Source organism: Mustela nivalis (genome assembly GCF_964662115.1).
Source record: "Mustela nivalis genome assembly, chromosome: 6".
NCBI lineage: Eukaryota > Metazoa > Chordata > Mammalia > Carnivora > Mustelidae > Mustela > Mustela nivalis.
Window position 1 is genome coordinate 108,569,380 of NC_139025.1, and position 27,324 is coordinate 108,596,703.

A 27,324-nucleotide genomic window follows, 5' to 3' on the forward strand; every position below is an offset into this window, starting at 1 on the left:
GCTTTCGGAAAAGACCATTAAATGATGATAATTGCTTTAGTTAGCGAGATCAGGGAGTGTGTTTCTGAGTAAGAACAAAGAGCTTAGCACTTGGAAGAACTACGAACATATGCCAGACAGAAACAGTTCCTCTCTCTGGGACATCACATTTTATCAGCTGGGCACAGAGATCAGTCACAATGCTGGGTCACACATCGCCACCTCATTGCTCTAATTCCCCATGGCACCCCCAAAACCTGGAAACCTATTCACCAGCCCCTCCAAAGGCCCTGCCAGCTACCGTGGAAACAGAGTTAGGCATTCGGAAATGTCTCCACCACGGCTGGCCCTCCCTCCTGAGGCTGACAGTCCCCACGAGCCAGGCCAGGCTGGCCCAATCACCCAGCAAGGCTCCTGGCATGGAAAAGGGATTCTGTGGATGTCTGCTTGGAATGAGTAACTCCCGTTTTATCATACAAGTCACTTAAAAGAGCGCTTCAAACTAGGAACTTCAACTAGGTAAAAGTGAGAAATCAGACTGAGAAAAGCCAAAGACTAGCAAAATGCTTACTAGTTTTTAAATGTACTTATTCCCGGGGCACCTGGGTTGCTCAGTGGGTTAAGCCTCTGCCTTCAGCTCAGGTCATGATCTCAGGATCCCTGCTGAGCAGGGAGCTTTGCCCTCTCCCTCTGCCTGCTGCTGTGCCTACTTGTGATCTTTCTCTCTGTCAAATAAATAAATAAAATCTTTAGAAATAAATAAATAATGTGCTTATTCCCAAACATGACAGAAAGAGGCAGTCTTACCTAAACTAAGCTTTACATTCTTTCTTTTCTTCTTTCCTATCTACCTATCAGTTCTGTGGTGCAAACATAGGAAACTGAACAAACTTTTAAGGTTTCGAAGGAAATGTCTTCACACAGTCAAGACTCTGGAAAACTGGGGCACCTGGGTGGCTCAGTTGGTTAAGCAACTGCCTTTGACTCAGGTCACGGTCCCAGAGTCCCGGGATCGAGTCCCACCCATGGAGGCTCCCAGCTCCATGGGGAGTCTGCTTCTCCCTCTGACCTTCCCGCCTCTCATGCTCTCTCTCACTGTCTCTCTCTCAAATAAATAAATAAAAATCTTAAAAAAAAAAAAAAAAAAAAGACTCTGGAAAACTCCCTGGGAAAACCATTTCAAAAATAAAGTCTGAGGTTTGAAAATGAAGGGAGAGTGCTGACTATCCTACAGAGTTCAGTATGGTTTGAGTAAGATGAGAAGGACAAGCAACATCTTAAATGAGAATGAAGAGGGGCGCCTGGGTGGCTCAGTGGGTGAAAGCCTCTGCCTTCGACTTGGGTCATGACCCCAGGGTTCTGGGATCGAGACCCACACCAGGTTCTTTGCTATGCAAGGAGCCTGCTTCCTCCTCTCTCTCTCTCTCTCTCTCTGCCTGCCTCTCTGCCTACCTGTGATCTCTGTCAAATGGATAAATAAATCTTTAAAAAAAAAAAAATGAGAATGACGACCAAAAATTTTCCATCTGGGGGAGAAAATTAAAAATTAAATTTTTAATACTGTGTGCTGCAGCTTCCCCCTAAATCTATTCACTTCACACAAAAAGTAAGTGGATAAAGAGAATGGGGAGGGAAAAAGCCTATCGAAAGACTCTTTTTATACTAAGGATAGATGTTTTGGAGAATCCACCAGGAGTATAAGGATCGGGGGCCACAAGGACTAACCAATCTGATCACACTCGGGCTCGAGCACAGCACCCGGCTGGCTTTCCAGGGACCCCCATGTCTCCTCTGGAAGTCTGTTCCCTCCTGTCCCCACAGATGGTCCCAGTACATCCTTCTCTGTTCCACTTTTGTCCATTTTGATTCCACTCCTCTTTCCTTACTTACCTGGTTAGCATGTGTGTTACCAAAATATTTATAATGTTCTTTTCTTCCTAACTTTATTTTTTTTAAAGATTTTATTTATTTGTTGGTTTGTTTGATTGTTGGAAAGAGAGAGAGACAGAGAGCACAAGCGGGGGAGTGGCAGGCAGAGGGAGAAGGAGAAGCAGCCTCCCTGCTGAGCAAGGAGGCAGATGCAGGACTAGGCCCCAAGACCCTGGGACGGTGACCTGAGCCAAAAGCAGATGCTTAACCGACTGAGCCACCCAGGTGTCCCTTTTCTTCCTAACTTTAATTCTAAAATTTGGTGACTGACATTTTATATTCGACATGGTCTCTGAAAGAAAATACAGAATTCATGTCCAAATAATGTTGAAGATATATTATTCATTCTTTTTCACCTCTTGACCCTGAAGCGATTTCTAAAATGTTCTCCCAAGAGATGGAAGCTGACAGTTGTGAGGACAAGCAATGGAGCCCAGCACCCAGGTGCAGCGTGGGGGGGAACGTGTCTGACATTTGAGTCCAGTCCAATCCTGGCTCTGGACAGTTTCTTTAACATCTCTGAGTGTTTCCCTATCTCTAGAGTCAGATTACTGATGATGACTGCATAAGGTAATAGAGAATATTAAATCATATACTGTAGGCTAAAGGAAATAACAGAAAATCATAAGCAAAAAAAATTTAATATGGTGCTTACGGCCTCAAGAAAGCTAAGTTCTTGGGGCACCTGGGTGACTCAATCTGTTTAGCAGCTGACTCTTGATTTCAGCTCAGATCATGATCTCTGGGTTGTGAGATAGAGCCCCGTGTTGCGTTCCACACCAAGGTTCTCTCTCTCCCTCTGCCCCTCCCCCACTATCTTAAAAATAAATAAATAAATAAAATTTTAAAATTTAAATTTAAATTAAAAAAAAAACTAACTTGGATCATAAAATATTTTTAAATAAGAGGCAGAGGCTAAACACCCCACTGGTTCACCAAACAGCATTAACCACCAACATCCTGAAATAATTAACTAATTAAGAAAGCAGACAACAGCTGAGAATCTAAAGTACAGTGCTGTGTCCATAGCGGGAATTCAGTAACTAATTGCTGCAAGAATAAATGTCTTTGTTGCCAGGCGCACAGAAAAGACCTTAACCAGAGAGACCCATGACATTTGCTATATGGAGTGGAAACCCAAACACACAGACACAAGGTTACCTATCACTGCTTTTTGCTATAAGCGAACCTCGAGCCCCCAAATCCTCAACACCGCCCTCCCTTTGTCACTGACAATCCGTGTAGACATAAAATAAAACCTACCTGCCGTTCCTGACACGACACTTACCTACAACTATCTACACTGAAGCCAAATATCCAAGAAATTCACCTTCTAAAACCTAGGGGCATCTTCTTACGTTTCTCAAGACACTTCTCCAGTCTTGTCACTACATCACAGTCAACTTCGCACCCTGGGGTGCTCCTCAAGTTCCGCGCATACGTTAGGCTCACATTCCCACTACTGTCGTTAGAACATTCTACCCGGCCACCAAGAGGCCACCACTGACACAGGTACCCAGCAAGAGAAGCTTCGATCCTCACCCTGTTACTATGACCTTGACTTCAAACACTTTCTTCCTCCATTAAAAATGATCTCCCTTCAGCTACAAAAACCTTGTCAGCTACCCCCACAAGGCCTGCCCGCTCTGGATTCCAGGACAGTCCACCTTACCCCGCTCGACATGGTCACGGCTCCTCTATTAATCGGTTCTGTCCCAACCGCTGCATTTTAAGTTTCTCAAATGCACATGGTGGCTGCACCGTGCCACAGCAGGTATTGGAAGCTTTCTCTGTAACCTGTCTGTTCAGAGCCTCCCAGCCCCTATTTTCTCCCTTTTAGGGATGTGTCAACGTTTGATTGGCCAGTGATTTCCCCCAAGGTCACACCTCGCTCAGGGGCAGCGATGGATTTAAGCCCAGACCCTCTGTCCCAAAGACCTGAACTCTTTCTGGGGCAGGGATCACGTTTTCATTCTTCTGCCTCCCACAGCATCTGACACAATCACACTGGCGTGGTCACTGGAAAGCTGTGGAAAACGCACCCCCATGTCCCACCGTACCAGCATCCAGCAAGCCAGCCTCTGTGGACTGTCAGATGTCAGGAGCGATGTTACTCTCCAAGGAGGCCTTCCTCTGGCACCTAGGACAGTGTCTTGCACGTAGCAGGCACCAAATGAACGAATAAATGAACTAAAATTAATAAAGTATGCACAACGCACATAGGCTTTTTAAAAAATTTGAACAGGGACGCCTGGGTGGCTCAGTTGGTTAAGCAGCTGCCTTCGGCTCAGGTCATGATCCCAGCGTCCTGGGATCGAGTCCCACATAAGGCTCCTTGCTCCACAGGAAGCCTGCTTCTCCCTCTGACTCTGCCTTCCACTCTGTCTGCCTGTGCTCGCTCTCTCTCTCTCTCTCTCTGACAAATAAATAAATAAAATCTTTAAAAATAAATAAATAAATAAATAAATAAAATAAAATAAAAAATTTGAACAATATTTTAAAAGCCCAATCTTTCCCATATCAAATCTCCTATCCCACCATTCCTGGGTGCTCCTATCTCCAGCTGTTATTTGAGTCACTTTTTTTTTTTTTTTAATATTTTATTTATTTATTTGACAGACAGAGATCACAAGTAGGCAGAGAGGCAGGCAGAGAGAGAAGAGGAAGCAGGCTCCCCGCTGAGCAGAGAGCCCGATGTGGGGCTCGATCCCAGGACCCTGGGATCATGACCTGAGCCGAAAGCAGAGGCTTTAACCCACTGAGCCATCCAGGCGCCCCTTGAGTCACTTTTTTTTATTTAAAGATTTTAGTTATTCATTGGAGAGAAAGACAGAGAGTGTGCATGATCAGGGAGGGACTGCGGGGGGAGGGGGCAAAGGAAGAGGGAGGAGCAGACCGCCCCGTGGGGCCTGACTCAGGGCTCGATCCTAAGACCATGAGATCAGGACCCTGAACTGAAGGCAGATGCTTAATCCACTGAGCCACCCAGGTGCTGCTGTGTCATTGCTTACTTAACACACTAGAACCTGATCAGATCACTGTGGCTTTTTTCCCCATCCCCAGCAGCCGCGTTTATAAGACGCACGTACTTCAAAACAGAAAATGGGCCCTGGGTTATCAAGCATCTCCTCAGGGAGGTAAAAGGGACACTGGAATTCCAACAATGCCAGCTGCAACCAGCCCAGTTCCCACAACTCCCCCAAACACGACCGCTGCAAAGGGAATTCCAAAGCCAAACATTCGCCCCTGGAATATACGGTATGTCTTCTGCAAAGTACCTCCTCCTGGTCACTCAAAGTAAGGTTAACCAGGGAAATCTGGCCGTCTTTTTCCTCATCAGGGAAAAGATGGCGGCCACTGGCATCCTGAGCACATCGCGCCAAACGACTGCAAGGGTCCATGGTATGCAGCCTTCCCACCTCCCTGCACCCATCAATTCCTAAACCAACCAAGTGCCCTAAATGCACCCCTCAGTTGTTTGCACAGGACCCAGAAAGCAAGGCTCTAAGTGACAGGCACCTGGATTTGCCCACAGACACTTCCTGAGTCTCCCACACAGCAGGACTGCTAAAAGCAAACGGAAGATCACACTGGGTAGCCACCCCAAAATCTTAAAATATATAATAAAAATAAACCTAAAGTAGCACAATTATCATATGAGCTCACTGAGATGAGGAATTTGAGAGGCAGGGCAGGGAGTGGGGTGCTGATGGGGTTGGGAAGGAAAAAAATGAAACAAGATGGGACCGGGAGGGAAACAAACCATAAGAGACTCTTAATCTCACAAAACAAACTGAGGGTTGCGGTGGAGGGGGGGGTGGTTGGGTTATGGATCTTGTGCTATGGTGAGTGCTGTGAAATGTGTAAGCCTGATGAATCACAGACTTGTACCCCTGGGGCAGAAAATACATTATATGTTAATAAAGAATTAAAAAAAAAAAAAACTAAAGTAACAACCCAGCAGATTTCCACATGCATAAATGCAGGTTGTCTGTTAGCCATTCAGTCTCACCCCTCAGCGGCTGATGGTACCACGAGTCAGATAAACTCCGGATGGACGACAATGGGCGACAAGGGAAGGGGGGACTATCCCAGGGCCCAAAGTCACGCCAAACAGGCTGCATCTTGCTCTCACCAGTTACTCAGGTTAACTGGAGAACGGAAAGTTGAGATAATCTGGGCATTTCTGAAGTCCTTTCCCTGCTTTTCCCTACCTGAAGCACTCCCACCCCCCCTCGTCTCCAACTTCTACTCTGTCTTCTGCCCCAGTCTCCCCGTGGCTGAGCCCGTTAGCACGAGAGTCTCAACTTACATTTGGAAGCTGCTGCGGTGTGAATACTTGTATCTCCCCCACCTTCCCAAATTCATGTTGAATTCCTAACCGCCAAAGATGGTGGTATTAGGAGGTCGGGCCCCTGGGAGGTGCTTAGACTCTCAGGAATGGGATTAGTGTTCTCTTAAAAGAGACCCCAGAAAATCCCCTAGTCCTTTCCACCTCATGAGGACCCAGCAAGGAGGCATCAGCCCTGAACCGGGAAGAGGGCCTTTACCAGAAGGGGACATGCAGGCACCTTGATCTTGGACTTCCAAAACTGTGGGGAATCCACTTCTGTGGTTTATAAACAACCCAGTCTCTGGATCAGAGCAGCCTGAAGGGCAGAAATGAACAGGATATAAACAAACGCATAGATTCAAATGAAATGCGTGGGGAACCAACACTCACAGCTCCTTTCAAGGCAAAGAATCGATCTCCTCTTGGGTCTCATTTCCCAAGTGCAAAATCCACCTCCCTCCCCAGTCTCGAGGGGCCAGAAGCACCTAAAGCAAAAGTCAGAAGAGGGAGCTTTTCTGCCTGCCCGCCTGCCTTCTTAACCCCAGCCCCAGCACGGGTGGGGCTGTCTTTGTTTATGCAGAACCACAGAAATAACATCACTTTATGCAGATGTCTCGGGTACAGAAGTTTCACAATTCAGGATGCTCTTCAATAATTAGAAATTGAAGCAGTCACCAGAAACAGAAGGTTCCATTACGTAAATAAACAAAAGTAATACTTTTTTAGCCTTTTGGGGTTTGTCAGGATATTCTTTGGTATTCATAAGAATACGGGTATTTTTAAATTTCACTCTCTTGAAAGCATGCTAAAAAAGCCCACTCAGAGCCACACTATCTTTATTGTGTTAAAAATACCTTTGCACAAGCAGTTTGCGATGTTGAAACCTATTCCTAGGTGTCCCTATTTTAGTCTTTTGCAAGCTTGTATCAGTACATGTCCTCAAAGAAAAAATTCTCAACTTTTATCATTCTTATGATAGCATACAGCCAAACCAAATCTGTACATTCAACAAAGTATGTTTAAGAAGCCAATACAATTCAAACTCACAACACAAATTTAATACTGAGGATAAAGTTCATTTTGCTGAAACTGAATCACCATATATTGTGAGAGCAAGACAGTGACCCTACAGTCTAGGCAGGTCCTCCTGGTCTCACAGCGCACGTGTCACCTTGTATAAGCCTCGGTGACCTTTCTTTATTCAAACGACTGCGTAAACCTTCCTTTGGGCCACCTGCCACAAAACTACCAGGTCTTCCTGTGATGCAACAGCCTCATTTACATGCCCACAGTATCTCGGTTTTTCTTCCGATAGGTCATGATAATTAAAATACACTAATAATACCTGAAGCCCAGCCCTTGTAAACGTAGCCATTGGAACTGAGTGTTGGTATCCACAGGCGACCTGGTCACTGAGGATATGCTGACCCTAACCTTCTGTTCAGTCACACCCAGGTTCTCACGGAGAGCCTCTCTCAGGGCTAGGCCCCCTCCCACCACAGAACTTCAAACAAGTTATTCAAACAGTGACAAGTGCTGTGAAGAAAATGAGGCAGGGCAAGGAGAGAACAAGGTGGTGGTGAAGACCGGTCTGGGCTATCATGGTCAAGGAAGGCCTCTCTGGAAGGGGAAGAGTTGACTGCAAGGCTAGGGGGAGGCCTTTGCAAGCTGCGTGAGCGCCAGGTAGACAGAAGAGCAAGTCTAGAGTTCCCAAGAACGGGATGTCCTATAGGAGTTGGAAAATTGGCAATAAAGTCAACTCGGCCAGAACAAATTGAGAGGGGAGGAGGAAAGGTGTCGGGGAGGGCAGAGAAGAGGGCAGGAACCAAATTATGGGGATGTGCGGGCATCCAAGAGGGCTCTGGGTCTCATCCCAAGTCAGGTGGTGGGGCACTGACACCAACGCGAGTCAAATGTTCGTAAAAGCCAGGGGCTGGGTGAGCTCCCCTAGGAGGTAATGCAGATGGAGAGGCTGAGGACAGAGCCCTGGGGCCTTGCTGTGTAGTGTGCTCCTGGACTAGAGTCACAGCGTCCCCTGAGAGCCCCACGCAGACCCAGCGAATCATGATGGGCATTTAAGGAGATCCAAGGAGGGCCTAGGCCCATGGCTGCAACACTGAGAAGAGAAGGAACAGACGGATACCAGAGCAGGGACAGCCAGGGGAAGGGAGAAAACCAGGGAGTGTGGTGGCCTACAAGCCTGCAGAAGCTAGTGTTTCCAAAAGGAAGGAGGGTCCTTGAGCCAAACACTGCTACTAAGCCGATGAAGACTAGGGAGCATTGCTGTTTTAAGCAGCGTGGAGATCAAAAGTGACCTTGGTGAGAACTCTCTCGCTGACTAGGAAGGCAGGGAAACCTGACCACAGTTGGCAGCAGCAAAACAGAGCAAAGACAACTCTTTCAAGGAATGTCAATGATCACAGAAATGAAAATACAAAAATACAGGCAGTTGCGGAAAAAATTAGATGCCTCCCTTGCCCAGCCCACTCCCCTCCACCCCAGTAGGAGATCTCTGGCGGATTTGCTCCCAATTGCTCAGGAATGCAACTGCAGCCTAGGAGGTACCAATGAAACGCAAAACCTGGTATTCACGCTCGAAAAATCCTGAGCCAGACCTTCCCTAATTTTATGGAATATTACTTCTCTCCCTCCCTCTGGCAGTTGCCCGTTGTCCTGGTTGTGGCTGAACCTCCGAGGCTGCGCCAAGAGCAGCTGAAGCGGTATGGTCTGCATTTAATTTAGACCAACAGTAGAAGTCCATGGAAATACCTTTTCACCCTGGCAATGCCAGAAAAGACAGAAATAAATCCAGCCTAGAAGAATCCAGAGGGAAAGAAGTCGCTCCTTTTCCCTCTCCTCTACAAAACCCCTTGACTTATCCATGCCCATGCCCAAGCAGAGGAGAACCTACTAGAATCATGTTCTGAAGGTAAAAAAGGCTTTCAGAGACCATGTAGCATACCCCTGACTGCTGTTAGATGAACCACTTTCAAGCTCCTTAGTTCTCAGCTTTGAGACCCTAACTGCTGCTCTGGGATCCAGCCCCACCTCCATTACCACGTCTCCCACACCGGTAACACAGCAGCAGCAATTCCAGTTTACTTTCCTCTGCCTGCTCCCAATATTGACCTTAGTCCCTCATCTCTGTTTCATTGTCCCACAACTCACCCCGCGGGAGCCCTCCTTGCATTCACAAGAATGACAATAATGTAATTAACTCTTAAACACTCACACTGTGTACCAAGTACTCTTCTAAATGCTCGAATACTAAACATTAACCTTCTGAACGGTCATGTCCAAAACTAACCTCTGGACATTAGCCTAATGTTGAACATTAACACACACACTTTAATTTGGATGGGTCAGTGATGACCGTATAGAAAAATACCACAAGAAGTGAATTTACTGGGCGCCTGGGTGGCTCAGTGGGTTAAGCCGCTGCCTTCGGCTCAGGTCATAATCTCAGGGTCCTGGGATCGAGTCCCGCATCGGGCTCTCTGCTCGGCAGGGAGCCTGCTTCCCTCTCTCTCTCTCTGCCTGCCTCTCTGCCTACTTGTAATCTCTCTCTGTCAAATAAATAAATAAAATCTTTAAAAAAAAAAAAAAAAAAAGAAGTGAATTTACTTAAAGGTCTCCTTTTTCTCCTAGGGGCTCAATTTAGAAAGGTTTTGTAATAAAACCCAAAGTATAATTTGTTTTCCTGGCTGGCTCTCCCCAGCTGGAACCTTCTCTGAGTCATCGTGGTGGAAATCATGGTGTGAAGCTCTGGCAAATTCACTCTGTACACTTTGACTGTCCTGAGGGTGGCAGGAAGCAGACATTCACATCAACACAGGTGCCAAGTCGTGAAATGAAACAGGCAATAAAAAGTAAATAACTTTTTTGAACCCTAGACATGAAAAAAGATCACTACAAAGGGAAGAGAAAAAATGAAGAGGAAAAAGGAAGAAACACAAAAGGAAAACAATGAAAGGAAGTCCCTCCCTGGCAGTTAAGAGCTCTTGTTTTTTTAAATCGCCCATTTGGAAGAGTTGAGGGCCATCGTACATTTCTCTGGAGTGTCAGGTACATTTCTCTAGGCTTGCCGTTATTTCCTATGCCAGTGATAGCTCCTGTGATTTCTGCTTCCACGGGATGAGCAGACAGCTGTAAGGCAAAGACATAATGATCTTCTAAAGAAGCTAAAGACACCTCACAATAAAAGTAGAAACGTGGAGAACTTACAGCAGCATCCCAGAGAAAAATCAGCCTCGAGGAAGCCTCAGTCTTTAGTGAGGATATTTTATCAATCACATCCACGTTGCAAAGTTAGGGTTCACCGAGCACTTCCAAGCTCATGATCTCAGGCAGGAGAGCAGCACGTGATGCTGTCTGCCTGACCACAGTGAAGAGCTGGGACTCGAGTCCAGCTCAGAGCCCCTGGAGAGTATGCTTCCTGCTTCTAAAACCAGGCCCTCCTGTTCTCTCATGGGATCGGTATGCTTGGGGAACGGGGTTATGTTTTTCTCCAACTAAGTGATTATAATCTCTCCATTGAGCAGCATTGCCTTGACCCTAATGCTTATTTTTTGCCGAAAGTGTCCCATCATAGCATCAGACAATTGAAATAGAGGCTTTATCCTTGAGATTTCAGACATAAATGGACCTAGACCCATCTCTTACCCCAGATCACTGGTGGAAAGGGAGGTCTTTTGTTGTTTAGAGGTAGAAAGGGAATCAGTGATTTGGTTTAAGAAAGGGTCCCTCAACAGTGCAGGGGTGCCTACCTTTCTTCTAGAGAGTGGGACATTAGCCTGCTCACCACAAAACACCGCAGGCTGAGTGGATGAAACAACAGAAATTTCTCTCTCATGTCTCTGGAGGCTGGGAAGTCCAAGATCAAGGTACTGACCAATTCAGTTCCTGATGACAGCTCTCTTCCTGGCAGACGGCAGACTTCTCACTGGGTTAGCACAGGGCCCCTCCTCAGTGCCTGTGTGGGAAGAGAGATCCCTCTCTCTTCCTCTTCTTCCAAAACTACCAATCCCACCGAGAGGGCCCCACCCTTATGACCTAACTTGATCTAACCCTAATTACTTCCGAAAGGCCCCATCTCCAAAAGCCATCACATCTAGGGTTAGGATTTGAAGGGAACACAAACACGTAGTTCCTGGCAAGTGAGTAGGGACAAAGGGAAGCAGAGGGAGAAAAGATTATGAGAATCCTGTCACCCAGTGGCAAGGAACCCCCACACATTTGGGAGATATAATTAAATATCTCCAAGTTTTTTCTAACTCTGTTCCCTGACAACTGAGTCTTCAACTCCCCATTTCTCTCTCCTAGAGAGCCATCAGACTGAATCTAGCTGTATTACGAATGTATGAAACAACTTCACAGAAGGGGGTGAGGAGAAAAGGAAATGATCTAAATAACTCTAGAAATGAGTGGGGCCCAAAAGCAAAAGGAACGATACACAGGTATTTTAGGGTAGTTGATAAAGTTGTTTCCCAAGAGGAATGTATCGACAATGCTGAAACCACTATACGTGTATACTCTGGATAAACAGTTAAGTCAATGGATGGCAGATGGTGGGGGTCTTACTTCTCCCTGTTAGAGGTAGAAGGCTACAGATTTGCAAGAGAAGAAGGCTAGAATGATATTCTGATAGTAGATTCCACTTGGAGACACCAGTGTGATCTCGTTTAGCTCGATATCAATACAGATAGTTACATATTTATAAATACAGTATATACATATTTTTCCTTGCTCTGTCAGTCAAGACGGCTTAGGAGCAACAATACTGCAGTAGCAATGCACACACCTAGCACCCACGTCTTGGTTTATAACACTGATAGATCTAGTAAAAGGAACCAGGGCTCCTTGAAGAAATGGACACTTCCAGGACTGGGGCAGGAAACATACAAGAGGGCCTGGAGCATCTTGTAGTGCCAGAATGTAAGTAAGGGCTTTAATTGGGGGAGGGGGATGGAGGAACCATGAGAGACTGTGGACTCTGAGAAACAAACTGAGGGTTTGGGAGGGGGGGCGGTGCTGGGTAAGCCTGGTGGTAGCTATTAAGGATGGCACGTATTGCATGGAGCACTGGGTGTGGTGCATAAACAATGAACCTTGGAACACTGAAAAAATAAAATTAAATTAAAGTGCTCTAAAAAAATTTTTTTAATTTTTTTTTTTTAAACCCACAATGCTTATAGTAACGGAGATATATGTTGGACATATGGGGTTTCCAATGGCCAAAGCTGAAACACTTTGAGGAACAGATAAAGAAGTATCAAAACCCAAAATATAAAAATAAATACCTGTGAGTACAGGCTGATATAAGCAAATGATTAAATAAATGCATAAATAGAGCAAGAGGGACAAATCTCCCATGCAGAAGAGATTTCCAAATAACTGACTGAGACAATCTGCCTTAAAGGAAGGAGAAAAGAACTCCTCACTCCCCAGTGCAGGCTGCACACAGTGACTTCCTTCCAGAGAGGACAGGATGGAAAGAAGAAAAAAGAACTTTGCAATGGAGAAACCTGACAACATGACCTTAGCCAGGTCCCCACGTCATCAAGTTAACATCAGCCCTGATAAGTCATCCTGACAGTATGTGCTATGAGGAAAATGGCATTTGACCTCCATCGTCTTCCTCGCCAGGCCCCTACCCCCGTGTAATCAGGAGAAAAGCAAAGGGCAAATGGCACTAGAGGGGCATCCTATGAAATACCTGACCAGTCCTCCCCAAAACTGTCAGCATTATCAGAAACAGCAGCGGTGGGGCACCTGGGTGGCTCAGTGGGTTAAGCATCTGCCTTCAGCTCAGGTCATGATCCCAGAGTCCTGGGATCGAGTCCCGCACTGCGCTCCCTGCTCAGCAGGAAACCTGCTTCTCCCTCTCCCACTCCCCTGTTTGTGTTCCCTCTGTCGCTATGTCTCTCTCTGTCAAATAAATGAATAAAATCTTAAAGAAAGAAAGAGAAAGAAAAAAAGAAAGAAAGAAAGACTGATTGATCAGTTGTCCCAGGAACTATCTCAGTCAGCCCCGAGAAGCGATAGCTGCCGGGAACTCGGTATCCTAGATGGGATCCCAGAACAGATAAAGGACAGTAGATAAAAACTAAGCAAATCTTTAAAAAGGATGGACTGTGGGACGCCTGGGTGGCTCAGTTGGTTGGACGACTGCCTTCGGCTCAGGTCATGATCCCGGAGTCCCGGGATCGAGTCCCGCATCGGGCTCCCAGCTCCATGGGGAGTCTGCTTCTCCTTCTGACCTTCTCCTCGCTCATGCTCTCTCTCACTGTCTCTCTCTCAAATAAATAAAAATAAAATCTTTAAAAAAAAAAAAAAAGATGGACTGTGACTAATAATAATTTATCAGTATTTGTTTCTTAATTGTGACAAACCAAATGTATTATGTCAACAGAGGAAAGTGGATGGACAGTCTATGAAAACTCTATACTCTCATCGAGATTTTGTTATGAATCTAAAACCATTCTCAAATAAAAAGTTGTTCGTTTGTTTGTTGGGGTTTTTTTTCAAGTAACATTAAAAAAGAAACCACCAGGCAGTCCAACCCACTGCTGTGGTCCTTGTGGTCGCTCCAGAGCCAACACATGTAATTCCTGATATCTCCCACCTCGGGCCTGGAGGAGGTCACAACCCAGATACTCGGGGCGCTTGGGTGGCTCAGTGGGTTAAAGCCTCTGCCTTCAGCTCAGGTCATGATCCCAGGGTCCTGAGATCAAGCCCTGCGTTGGGCTCTCTGCTCGGTGGGCAGCCTGCTTCCTCCTCTCTCTCTGCCTGCCTCTCTGCCTACTTATGATCTCTGTCTGTCAAATAAATAAATAAAATCTTTAAAAAAAAAAAAAAAGAACACAGATACTCGTGCCCTTGATCACATCACCAGGCATACCTCCCTGGTGAGCTCTCAAAGCTCTGCTCCTGGATGGTACCTCTGCCAAGAAAAAACAGGGTAAATAGTTCACCAGGACCCTGTGAACACAGAGCATCCCATCACAGGGACGTGGAGAGAAACCCAGCAAGGTCCCGAGCTGAAAGGCTGCACAAAGTCTGTTTCCCACAAGACAGAGGAGAGCTAAATGACTAAAAATTGCCAGCTGCATTGTGGAAGGGAGAACGAGCATGTCAAGGGCTGGGCACACACGGAAGCTATACCTTCCGGGGAGAAGGCAGCATGGGGCGGAGTTTAAATGGGCTGTCAAACCAAACCCATTCCCCAGGGTCGCTTATGGACGATGGAACTCAGCCTCCTTCCTCCTCCATCTCAGAGCCAAAGAACACGCTTCTCCTTACACAGAAACGTTAACTGGATGAAAAACAGAAGAGCTGAGGGAATCACAGAACAGGAGAAATCAAACAGGAGAAGACAGAGAAATTGGGATGGAGAGCAAGAAAGTAGTAGTGAAAAATGAGAGATAAGAGGGAAGCATGTTCACAGACTAGGATATTAATTAAACTTGCTTGATAGCCTGGTCCGCGTATCCTGTCACTGTGACAGGGAACGCGGACCAGGGTATCATTTGGGCTGAACAGAAGGAGGGGCCAAGTTAAAACCCCATTTAAAACATTCCTTAATAAGCACCTGAGGACTCAGCTGCCCTGAGTCTCCATGCCTCCCCAGCAGAGCTCTTCACCACTGCTCCTCTCCTATAAACGCTTGTGCCCCTGACAGCGTCCCCAAGGTCTCAGATATCTTGGACTGTCCCCTGCTGGGACCCAGGCTATCACCACCGTGCTATGATCTGGACCCAGGGCTGCCAAAGCCCACCGCCACCCAGTCGAAGACCATGTCTGCCACGCGGTGACACAGATCCAACCCCAAGGTCCACCAGACACCCAGGCAACATCTCCCTAGACTCTCGCCCAGCTTCCTCCACAGCAGGTGTATTTTCTTGTTTTAAATTAATGTCTGCCTTCTCCATCAGACTGCAAGTTCCATGAGAATAGGGGCTGTATTGGGTTCTTCTCACCATTTTATCCCCCGTGCCCCACAGCTTGCCGGACAGTGCGTTTGTGAATTGACTGACTGATTGAATGAATGACTCAAGGAATGGAGACTCCTGCCCCCACCCCAGTCTGAGACCTCCAGAAGGGAAAAAAAAAGTACATTTCCATTCTGATGCCTAGTGCAGAGTCTGACCTTGGAATCAGCCTACCCGTAGAAATGGCAGCATAAAGAGAGATTAGGTGTCTAGTGCTTTTAAACACACCAGGTACCTGATTAATAGTACAGTAATAAATAATCGCGATCCCTCACTGAACATTTACCAAGAAGAGAGCACCGTGCTGAGCAGTCCAAGACATTGTTCAGCAACCCTGCCAGGGAGCTTACCACGTATCGCCATTTGCAGGTGAGGCAACGGAGGCTCCCAGGGGTTGAATCACTCCCCCAAGGCCCCCCAGATAGCTTTGGCGGAGCCAGAGGTCACCGAGGCCGGCCCAACTCCCAGACGGCAAGGAGGCCGTGTTAAGAGCAGGGAAGCGAGGGCAAGGGTACAGGGGATGCTGACTTAGGGAAAAGGGAAAGCAGAATGAAGTGCTGTCTGGCATTCTAAGAGGAAGAAGAAAATTCTCGACAACTTTAAAGAGGTGGTGAGCCATGGTTCCAGCAGCCCTGGAAATAGAGCATCTCCCGCCCCCATGAGAGAGACTGGGTGGGTCACGACCGTGGGAACGGGGACGGGGGCGGGTTTCCACCCCAACACACAGAGAGCGGGATGCTGTCACTCCCATACTTAACAAACTGGAAAAGGGCTAGGGATTCAATGAGATCCTCAGTGTGGAAGCACTTTTTCAACCACACTACACTGAAGAAAAAGAAGGCATCAAAACCATATTTCTATGGGTCCTTCTCTTCCTTTAACAAACCTCTGGTATTTGGAGACTATGAACACGTGGCAATCGTTCAGTCCTACAAAGCAGATGGACGCAGCACACAGGGGCTCTCGAGCAGATGCAAGTTCGTTGAAAGAACACTTAGGGAAGAAGTGGCCCTCTCGAGGCCCACGCCGGGCTCACTGGGAGAAAATCCTGAGGCACCGGCCTTACTCCTTCTCTGGCAGGGCTGCGAGCGGGGATGCCAAGAACTCTGATGGAGCAGCTGGATTTCTGAAAGACACCTCCGGGTCTCTCTCGGGGTCTTTGGTTCCACAGACATTCACCATGAACTCACCCTGCAGAAGAAGCACGCCGGGCCTGGGCAGACAACAAAGAGGAAGGCAGAGGGTGGAAAGGCAGGAACAACCCACACTGCGTGTCCAGCACGGGCACGAGGGGCAGGTGGGGAGCTCCCTACTGCAAGGGGGCTGGTGGCGTGGGGAAGACCTGAAGGCAAGAAGGCACCTGCAACTGAGTGGCTTAGGACGACAGCACACATTTATTTTTACTGTAAATGGAGTTCAGCTGTCTCACTCGGCTAACATCTAGGTGTCGTCAGGGCTGCCTTCCTTCTGGAGGCTTTAGGGGAACATCCGTTCCATAGCCTTTTCCAGCTTCTATTTTTTTTTTTTTTTTTAAGATTTTATTTATTTATCTCAGTGAGAGAGAGCATGACAGAGGAGAAGGTCAGAGGGAGAAGCAGACTCCCCTGGGGCTGGGAGCCCGATGCAGGACGCAATCCCGATACTCCAGGATCATGACCCGAGCCAAAGGCAGCTGCTCAACCAACAGAGCCACCCGGGCGCCCCTTTCCCAGCTTCTAGAAGCCGGCTGCACCGCTTCGCTCTTTGGCCCCTTCCTCCAGCTCCAAAGCCAGCTCATTAGCCTCTTCTGACTCCGCCTCTCCTCTGACATCTCCTCTCCTCCCTCCCTCCCTCATGAGAACCTGCGATGACACTGGGCGCACCCGGATAATCCAAGAGAACCTCCGCATCTCAAGGTCCTTATTTTCATCCCGTCCCTTTTGCCATGTAAGGTGACATATTCACAGGTTCCAGAACTACAATGTGGATATCTTGGGAGGGGGGCATTATTCAGTCTGCCACCCAAATACGTGGACAGGGAAAAATCAGCCTCCAGGAAAGAAAAAAAAAAAAAAAAAATTAAACGTTCAGAAAGCAGCAGGGATGAGGTGATATCTTGTTTTAGCTTCCCAAGATCAGATTTCCTGACGCTGTTCCCTCCTGCCCTTGGGGTCCCTAAGATACCACTCATCTGTTCTGCCAGTTGCCCCAGAAGATTCTTCACTGTGCCCTGGCCCCAAACCATATACCCAATAGGTGGTAGACCATATGAGATGCCCTGAACCGCTAGAACCACAGAAACCCAGGAAACACAGGCGATGTGTTGAGAGTTAAGGAGCCAAACAGACCAACAGACTAGACGATGGGTCAGGCCGAACAAAATGAAGTTAAACAGGGAGAATCAAAGGCCCCAAAGAAACCAACTGTTTGACTCTAGGATGGGTAAGACACAGAAGCAAATCTTGTTTCTTAGAAAAAAGATCTGGAGGATCATAGCTGACAACAATTCCACCATGAGATAGATGGTTGACCATGAACACAATGATCTCTGGGAATTATACATCCAGATTCAGCAGGGCAAGGCTGTTAGCCAAACTGTAGACTCCCTTCAAATCAAGAATAACTACCCCCAACTCTCTCAGAAGTGTGTCTCTACACCCAAGGACACAGCCTCAGGGGACATGCAAGGAGTGCCAAGGATGAAAGAGCCTCTCCTTAGCCAAAAGAGACCTGCTAACAGGTGCTAACTCCCCCGTGAGTTAGGGACCCCCCCTCTGCCTGGGGCTGGTTTGCGTGGCCAGGATGATTTCAGGACCGAGAAGCTAAGAGCAAGCACTGGGTGCAGAGGAGGAGAACAGGGCTGAGAACAGGAAAAACTGTCATCCAACATAAATACCAGAAGGGCCGCCCCGTGAAAAGGGATTAAACTTGCTCTGCATGGCTCCAAAGGTTAGAACAAGGAACAGTGACTAAATGTGCCAGGGACACAAATGCCAACTGAATCTAAGGTGGGGAAAGTTCTCTAACAGTTAGAGATGCCTAAAGATAAAATGGGTTGTTCTGGGAGACACAGTGAGTTCCCCGTCAGTGGAGGAAGACAAATAGCGTGGGGCTGCCCATTCATTCACAGGCTTGAAGGCGGGTTTGAGAAGGAATTCCAGGGTCAGCCCCTCAGAAAGGGAAGGTTCTTCCAAATCTGAGAGTCAATGATCTCATCTCCTATGTACTCAGTACTAATCATCCACTTACACGTACAGAGAAAACATCAAGATGATCCCACCAAAGAAAAGAAGCACGGCGTAAGTACAGCCGGGAACAGTCTTTAGGACGGGAGAGGATAACAGAACCGCCTCACAGCCAAGTCTTCTCCAGATCTTATCCTGCACTTTGATCCGTGCCAACGCTGACTTAAAAATAAAAGTCCCCTGCATGGGGTGCCTGGGTGGCTGGCTCAGTGGGTTAAACCTCTGTCTTCGGCTCAGGTTATGATCTCAGGGTCCTGGGATCGAGCCCCACATCTGGCTCTCTGCTCAGCAGGGAGCCTGCTCCCCCCACCCCGCCACCTCTGCCTGCCTCTCTGCCTACTTGTGATCTCTGTCTGTCAAATGAATAAATAAAATCTTAAAAAAAAAGTCCCCTGCATGTAGGGAAGTGGAGGAAAGCTGCTCCTGCCTGTGGCCCGGGTGTGGGGTTCTGGCTCACCCAACACCCACCCACCACATCCACCACGAAGCGACTCCAGCCTGGACTAAAACTGAAGAACCACGTCAGGCACATCCGTGAAATCCGGCTGATCCCCCAAACACTCGTCGTCAGCCGGTTGCCCTCTTGGTGGAGGAAGGAAGTCAGAGGAAACTCAGGGACATCACATAAAAGGCTGTGAACGTTAAAGGGCAATTGACGCTGAACACAGAAGAAATAGGAGCCTCGGTGGACTTTCCAAGAAGCACTGGACACGTCTGGTGAACGGCGTCTGTCCTTGCAGGACTCGGGGAGAGCTGGAGCAGCAGCAGAGACTACTCTCAGGGAAGTACTGCGAGACACTAAGACACTCAACGGGGGGGGGGGGGGGATAAGTGGGTGACGGAGGGCAAGTGATAGGATGAGCACTGGGTGTTGCACACAACTGATGAGTGCACGAACATTCCATCAAAAACAATGATGAGGGGCACCTGGGTGGCTCAGTGGGTTAAGCCTCTGCCTTCGGCTCAGGTCGTGATTTTGGGGTCCTGGGATCGAGTCCCACATCGGGCTCCTTGCTTAGCAGAGAGCCTGCTTCCCCCTCTCCCTCTGCCTGCCTCTCTGCCTACTTGTATCTCCCTCTCTCTGTCAAATAAATAAATAATATCCTTAAAAACAACAACAACAACAACAACTAATGATGGACTATATGTTAGCTAATTAAACTTAAATTTAAAAAATAATGAAATAATAATGTAATTAATAAAAAACAGTGAAATCGAAGGCCAATGAAATCACCCACATCGAAGAAAAAGAATGCAGACAAGGAGCGAGAGGTGCGCAGGACATGGCAGGGATGCCAGAAAAGTTCAAATCTAAGCTCCCTGAGGACAAGGATGGCAGATGGGGTCTCGGCTTCCCACACCACAGAGACCACAGCTGGCGGAACCAAGACCATGGGACTGAATGCCCAGCCAGAAGGGAGGGAGGCCACAGCGGACAAAGACAGACTACAGACAGCGCAGGACTCTAGAAGATGACTCGGAAACTGGCTCCCGTCAGAAAAACCTCTATCCCCAGATAAAGTACCTGCTTGTGGCATGCTTCCATAATATTTTGACATGGAGAAAAACATTGCCAATGGTACCATCCAATGTGGTATAAATTTGATACACATATTAGTAAATTCCTTCAAAAGTTGTTTTTTTTTTTAAAGTGGTCTTTGTGGTACTGTGCTCATTTGTATTCTCCAAGCCATTGTAGCTTATTTTCAGACTCTTGAATTAAAATACAAAACCTACAGATGTCTTATCTCACCATTTTCTTTTACTTTTTTTTTTTTTTTTTTTTTTTTTTAAGATTCTACACGGTCATTTGTGAGAGAGAGAGAGAGAGAGAGAGTGAGTGCCCATAAGCAGGGGGAGTGGCAGACAGAGGGAAGAGGGAGAAGCAGGCTCCCAAATGAGCAGGGAGCCCAATGCAGGACCCAATCCCAGGACCCTGGGATCATGACCTGAGCTTAAGACAGACACTTAAATACTGAGCCACCCAGGCGCCCCTTACCCCATAATTTTCAAGTAAATCTGATTTTCTCCACTAAATCTGAAAAGACATAACCATGATAAACTTCACTCTTAGTAAGAAAAGGACTGTACTTTATCTTTTTAGCAAAGGAGAAAAGAAACTGAAGCCACACAGATGCATCACATTTAGGGGCACCTGGTGGCTCAGTCGTCAAGTGTCTGCCTTCGGCTCAGGTCATGATCCTGAGGTCCTCGATGGAGCCCTGCATCGGGCTCTCTGCTCCGTGGGGAGCCTGCTTCTCCCTCTCCCAGGGCTGTTCTCCCTTCTTGTGCCTTCTCTCACTCTCTGTCAAGTGAATAAATAAAATATTTTTTAAAACTGCATCATGTTGGGGCACCTGGATGGCTCAGTCGTTAAGTGTCCGCCTTCAGCTCAGGGCATGGTCCCAGGATCCTGGGATCAAGCCCCCACATTGGGCTCCCTGCCCGGCAGGAAGCCTGCTTCTCCCTCTCTCACTCCCCCTGCTTGTGTTCCCCCTCTCTCTGTGTCTCTATCAAATAAATAAATAAAATCTTTTTTTAAAAATGTATCACGTTTAATACAAGAATTAAAGATCATGCTCATAAGCCATGATAAAATTAGGGTGCAGAGGTTTAATATTTTGAAAAAGCAGTTTTACTAGGTTCTATTTATGGTTTCTCTAGAAGTTAACAAAGCTTTTTGCAGGTCTTTAACAAATAACAACAGATATATTTAGACTGTATTTATTTTTCCTCTCTCTCTTTTAATCATTATGGAGCCTTCTCATATTCCAACCCTCCTACCTCAAGGCACACCACACAGACACACAAACACACACACACAAACACACACACACAGTACACACACAGACATTACAGTGTGAGATGATATGAGAGCGGAAGTGATGAGAAGGGGCCCATCCCCTTCCATCTACTGACCAAAAACCAGATGCAGGGAGTAGAAGAGAAAGAAGATGGCTATCTGCCCAAAGGATCAAGTGCCATTTGGTTCATAAGCAGAAACCCAGGGTTCCTGTCCAGTGGTGATACAGACATGTCCCACATCAACAACAGAGGAAGATCGACAATTTCCGGAGTGCCTACTACAGATCAGGCACTACTTAGGGTCCTCTACATAAGTTCACATTTAACCTTCCTAACATTCTTGTCAAATGGGAGAACTGAATTCCCAAGATGGCGGACCCACTGGGATCCATCCTGAGCCCCATGGAGAAGCAATGCAGGCTTGGGGACCAGGAATCTCCGTGCAAGGCCTGAGAGCAGGCCACCACCTGGAGACATTACAGGAGCAAGAGAAACAACAAAATAAATGATGGAGAAAGAGTTGTCAGATTTCCTCCAAGATGTGGGCCGATCAAGAAGTGTCAGCTGATGAACAGGCAGAGAGGAACATTCTATACGATACGGTGGGAGAGGCTGGCCTGACATTCTTCTCCTTTGGGAAAGATGATGAGTGTCACTATGTCACAATCTTCCAAAAAGGAGTCTATACCCTCAGATGAAGAGCTGGACTCCCACCATCGTGGGGAGGAGTGGGACCCACAGAAGGTAGAAGAGACACAAAAGCTGAAGAAGCTGGCCCAGAGGCAGTGAGAGGAGGCAGCCCGGCAGGGGCCCATGGTGGGGACTACAAGGACAAGTACAGCCACCTCACTGGCAATGGGAGCCAAGGATACAGCCCACATGCTGCAGTCCGACAAGACCTACGTGTACCCATGGCCGACAAGAGGGATCCACACTCCACGGAAGAGGCCATGAATGAGATCCGGGCCAAGAAGTGTCTGCGGCAGAGTGGGAAAGAGCTGCCACCTACTTCCTAGGCATCCTGGGTCCCTCGGAGAGGTCAGGGGCCAGGGAGGGAGAAGGCTGCTGATATTAGAACCCATTCTGGGGGGACGCCTGGGTGGCTCAGTTGGTTGGACGACTGCCTTCAGCTCAGGTCATGATCCCGGAGTCCCAGGATCGAGTCCCGCATCTTGCTCCCAGCTCCATGGGGAGTCTGCTTCTCTCTCTGACCTTCTCCTCGCTCGTGCTCTCTCTCTCACTGTCTCTCCCTCAAATGAATAAATAAAATCTTAAAAAAAAAAAAGAACCCATTCAGGGGCCCCACCTTGGCACCACCTCCCAACAGCTGTCACTCAGGCTGGGGGAGGCAGGTGTTTGCTTAGTCACTGTTGGAGCTTAGATATGGATGTGGTATGGACGCTGGTGAGTGCGTGTGTACACATGTGAGTGTGAAATGCACAGGTGAGTCTGTAATGTGCATTAATCTTTCTCCTTGCAGTTTTCTTCCCCATGGAGCTGGAATTACTTTACATTCAATAAACACTGTTTGACAACCTCCCGCCACCTCCAAAAAATTAGAAAACTGAACAAGGAGCTTCAGTAACTCGGACAAGGTCGTAAACTAACAGATGACAGGACCTAGACTCTGAGCGTATCTGGCCCATCCCACTCCAAGTCCCTGTTTGACCTCTTCACTAGACCCATGCTACCTCCCAAGCACACAGTCCTCACGCCAGAAACAGGGGAGCCCCTCAACTAGGGCATGATTCCACTGAAGCGGTGAACTCTTGCTGGTCAGAACCCCCCCACCTTCTGAACTAAAATACCTTTGGGGCTGATGGCTTGTGCCTTTAATCTTCCAGAACAGAAGGAATTATTGCTCCTGTCAAGGTCGTAAAGGGCAATGCCTTGACGCAAGGCAGCATACGGTAAAGATGCTCTGTAGGGAACTTTCTGTTCCTAATTCTCTCCTAGTAGTTTTGTTTCTCAGACCAAACAACATCTTACTGGAATGTCTCTACATGTTTCTCATAAGAAAAAGAACTCCCGGGCTCCTGGGTGGCTTAGTTGGTTAGAGGACTGACTTAGACTCAGGTCATGACCCTGGAGTCCTGGGATTGAGTCCCGCATCAGTCTCCCTGCTTAATGGGGAGTCTGCTTCTCCTTCTGACCCTACCCCCTCTTGCGCTCTGTCTCACTATCTCTCTCTCTCCTTCAAATAAATAAATAAAATATTTTAAAAAAAAAAAAGGAAAAAAGAAAAACAACTCCCCAGTTAGACTCAACTCAGAGCTGTGCCTACTCTTCAGTCTAACAGCGCTAATGGTCCTGGGACCATTCGATCCTTTCTTAAAATTCTTGACTAAGCACAGGACATGGCACTAATGTCAACTCTGCCCCCAGCCCCCAGCAACCTGGCAGCATCCTAGATTCTTCCTTTCCCTTAGGTACCACACCAGTTAGTGACTCCTTCTTGCCGACCTGCCTCCTAGAGCATCTCAGCTGTTCTCCCCTGTTCCTGTGCTGGCGTCTTCATTGGCTCCATTTCTCACCTGCATGTCAGCAAAAGTTTCCTAAATTCTCTCTCAGCCAAAAAGCCTCTTGTTTTCCTCCAACCCATTCCCCACATGACCCTGATCTCTTCAAGTGTGACCTTTTCAAATCTGTCCACTCATTTGTACTTGGGCTTAAAAATTATTCAATGGTTTCTTCCTTTACACTGAGGATAAACATACTCCTTGGTATTTTTTTATTCTCTCCTTAGCATGGTGTTCCAAGACCGAGTCCCTGACAATCTTGGGGCTACCTGAGATGCCCCCATGCAGTACTGAGGGTCTCCATGGCTCCCACGAGCTTGCCTGGCAACCCCTCCTCTTCACAGGCCTCACCTTCCTGACTCCCCCAGGTTTCCCGCCTTTCGTCCCCTGTCCACCCTTCCCCACACGTGTCCCAGTGCTGCCTGGGCCCACTCACTGCGATCGCCCTCTCACTTCTCCTCCTCCCCGTTACAGACTGCCAGCTCCTGGAGGGCAGGGCTGCCCTTGAATCTGTCCAGTGTTTGATTCCTAATGGCCCTCGGTGAATGCACACAGTGACCTACAGCTGGGAGCTGAATGGCAATTTCAAGAGCATACCCCTCCTGAAGAAGTACACCCCATCTGTGCTGACTGGTCCAGGGAAAGTGCCTCCAGAAGTCCAGCCCTGGGAAGACCGCCCAAACTTGGCTTTGGGGCTTGAACGTCTCCTTTCTGAAGAATCAGTTCTGAGAGCCTAAAGGGAACGACTGGACGGTCCCCATTTGAGAAAAGAGATCTTTATCTCTGGGGGGGGGGCACTCAAGATCAAGGTCTCTGTTGAAGGAAATGAGTGCAGCTTACGAACGTATGTGTTCCCCATCCCTGACATTTGGGGCCCCAGGGAACCCGACTCTGCTTCCCTTTACCAAAATAAACACAGAGCAGGGAGTGTTCTGTCCTCAGTTGCTCTGGGGAAACAACTTCTTGGGATAAACTATTTTCTTTCTGAGTATCCCACCTGCTGTAAGATCTCAGCACCACACACGTCCTTAAGCCACACACATTCTTAAGCAGGCGACTTAACTCCCACCCCACCCTCGCGGCTCCCCGCCTTCTGAAGAAACAAAACAAGTAAGAATACTTTCAGAGGGGCGCCTGGGTGGCTCAGTGGGTTAAGCCGCTGCCTTTGGCTCGGGTCATGATCTCAGGGTCCTGGGATCAAGCCCCGCGTCGGGCTCTCTGCTCAGCAGTGAGCCTGCCTCCTCTCTCTCTCTCTCTCTCTGCCTACTTGTGATCTCTGTCTGTCAAATAAATAAATAAAATCTTAAAAAAAAAAAAAGAATACTTTCAGACACGGAACTCACTGTCAAAACCCCTTATCTGAACTTAGAAATTTAGATATCATCCAAAGGGACCGGTGTTTTCAGTAGCAAAAAGGCTGTGGTGTTTTCAGTAGCAAAAAGGCTGTGCGTGACTCAAATGAGGTTTCTGATGAGAGCTCAGCCACACTAGGCTGACTTTTCACAATTATTTCCTTGAAGATGTTTTTGGGTGGTGAGACTAGAAGCAATTCAGAAAAGAGAGCAGATGCGAATTTTTTTTTCTAAAAACAAAGAAAATATTTGCTCATCTTTGCTTAAAATAAATAAATAATAGATCCCAGCGTCGGCTAAATTACAACAAGTGAGTCAAGACCTCCTATAGGGGCGCCTGGGTGGCTCAGTGGGTTAAAGCCTCTGCCTTTGGCTCAGGTCATGATCCCAGGGTCATGGGATGGAGCCCCACATCAGGTTCTCTGCTCAGCAGGGAGCCTGCTTCCTCTCTCTCTCTCTCTGCCTGCCTCTCTGCCTCTGCCTACTTGTGATTTCTCTCTGTCAAAGAAATAAATAAAATCTTAAAAAAAAAAAAAAAAAAAAAAAAGACCTCCTATAAACACTAAACCTTAGCTCTTGCTGCCAAATGTCTTGAAACTCCTCGTGCCGGGAGGAGGCCATGCTGGCAGCCCCCGCTCCAAACAGCAGGGGCAAATGACAGGGCTCTACCATCAGTAGTCAAATGATCCAACGGCTACCAATTCTACCTACCGTCAGAAAGATAGGAGGCCCAACCCTCCACGTGTCCTGCCAGCCGACCAGAAATGAGACAATGAATCCTAGTATCTGTTAGTACAGAAGCACCACGTACCTGTTTGGGAAGTAGTCAATCTTTTGATGTATAAATGAATGCAAGAAAGAGCACTGGCTTCAGACTGTCCTCAAGACACCACATAACAGTAACCAACCATCAGCCCAATACGCACGTTAATAATCTTCCGGATTCACACAGCACCTCCATGTGACTCTCTCACTGTGTTCTCATGTCCTAGTAAGCATTTTAGAAGATGTTTTTAAAACTGGCCACCACCTGGTTTCCTGGTACTCACTCTAGGCCTGTTGCTCCCACCTTCAAGGCCCTGCCTTGGTCACTAAGCCCCAGTCCCTTGGCAGTGGCTGCAGAACAAGTCCACAGGAAGTCCTGGGCTTTCTGTAATTCCACACAGAGGTCTAGGCTGTCCACCTCCTTCCTTCTTGAAATCCTTCAGTGGCTTCCCACTCCACTGCCATCACAACAAAAGCCTGAAGATGACTGCAAAAGCCAGCGTGCTCTGCACTGCAACCCTACCACGTCTTAGAAGACGCTCCCCTCACCAATCCCCCTTGCTGTTCCCAGAACACTCTGAAGGGCCATGATGTCCCTCTCTCCTGTCTCCTTTTCCCAATGCTCTTCCCCCAGATAGCCACTCTCCTTCTGGCCTCAACTTCTTGTTGGCCATCTCATAGAAAAGACCATCCCCATAAAGTAGTATTCTCCCTACCCCCCAACATCCTCACAACCCACCTTATCTCACCAGATCGTCCTTCTGAACTCTTATCACCCACTGATAAGCCTTTTTTTGTGTTTACTGGCTTCTCCTCCGGAGGATCTCCCCCACCTAAATACAAGCTGCCAAGAGCAGGATCTTTGCTTTGATCTCCTTGCTAAGGCTACCACCACATCTTCAGGGTTAATGTAGGGTCTGGTGCAAAGCTGTAAATACGGCAGTTGGCAGATCTGTACTGAATGAATGAAAAGCATTTGTATTAAATGTAAAATGCGGCCCCACAGGGTTAAATAAGGCCAAGGCCTTCTAAGGGCTTTCAGGCCTTCTCAAAACCCTGGGGAAGGGGGCAGCATCTGGGCTGGGGGAGGGGAACATGGAGAAAACACCAAAAAAGTCAGATTACTAAGCCATCTTCTCCGGGCACCTGGGTGGCTCAGTAGGTTAAAGTCTCTGCCTTCAGCTCAGGTCATGATCCCAGGGTCCTGGGATCGAGCCCCGCATCAGGGCTCTCTGCTCAACAGGGAGCCTGCTTCTCCCTCTCTCTCTCTGCCTGCCTCTGCCTGCTTGTGATCTCTCTCTCCCTCTGTCAAATAAATAAATAAAATCTTAAATAAATAAATAAATGAATAAATAAATAAGCCACCTTCTCACTGCCCCCACCCCACATCTCTTCTCCCCGCCCCACTAACTGAGCTCACCACCCACC

The 27,324-nt window shown here is 47.7% G+C and overlaps 1 protein-coding gene and 1 pseudogene across 2 annotated transcripts in view; one reads left to right on the top strand and one right to left on the bottom strand.

Moving 5' to 3' along the window:
• Positions 1–27,324, bottom strand: part of CGNL1 (cingulin like 1) — a 108,283-nt gene that overhangs the window by 50,697 nt on the left and 30,262 nt on the right. The gene's annotated exons all lie outside the window — the stretch shown is intronic.
• Positions 19,681–22,511, top strand: LOC309866231 (sperm-associated antigen 7 pseudogene; annotated as a pseudogene). The gene has a single exon. The product of its transcript is annotated as a sperm-associated antigen 7 pseudogene (transcript).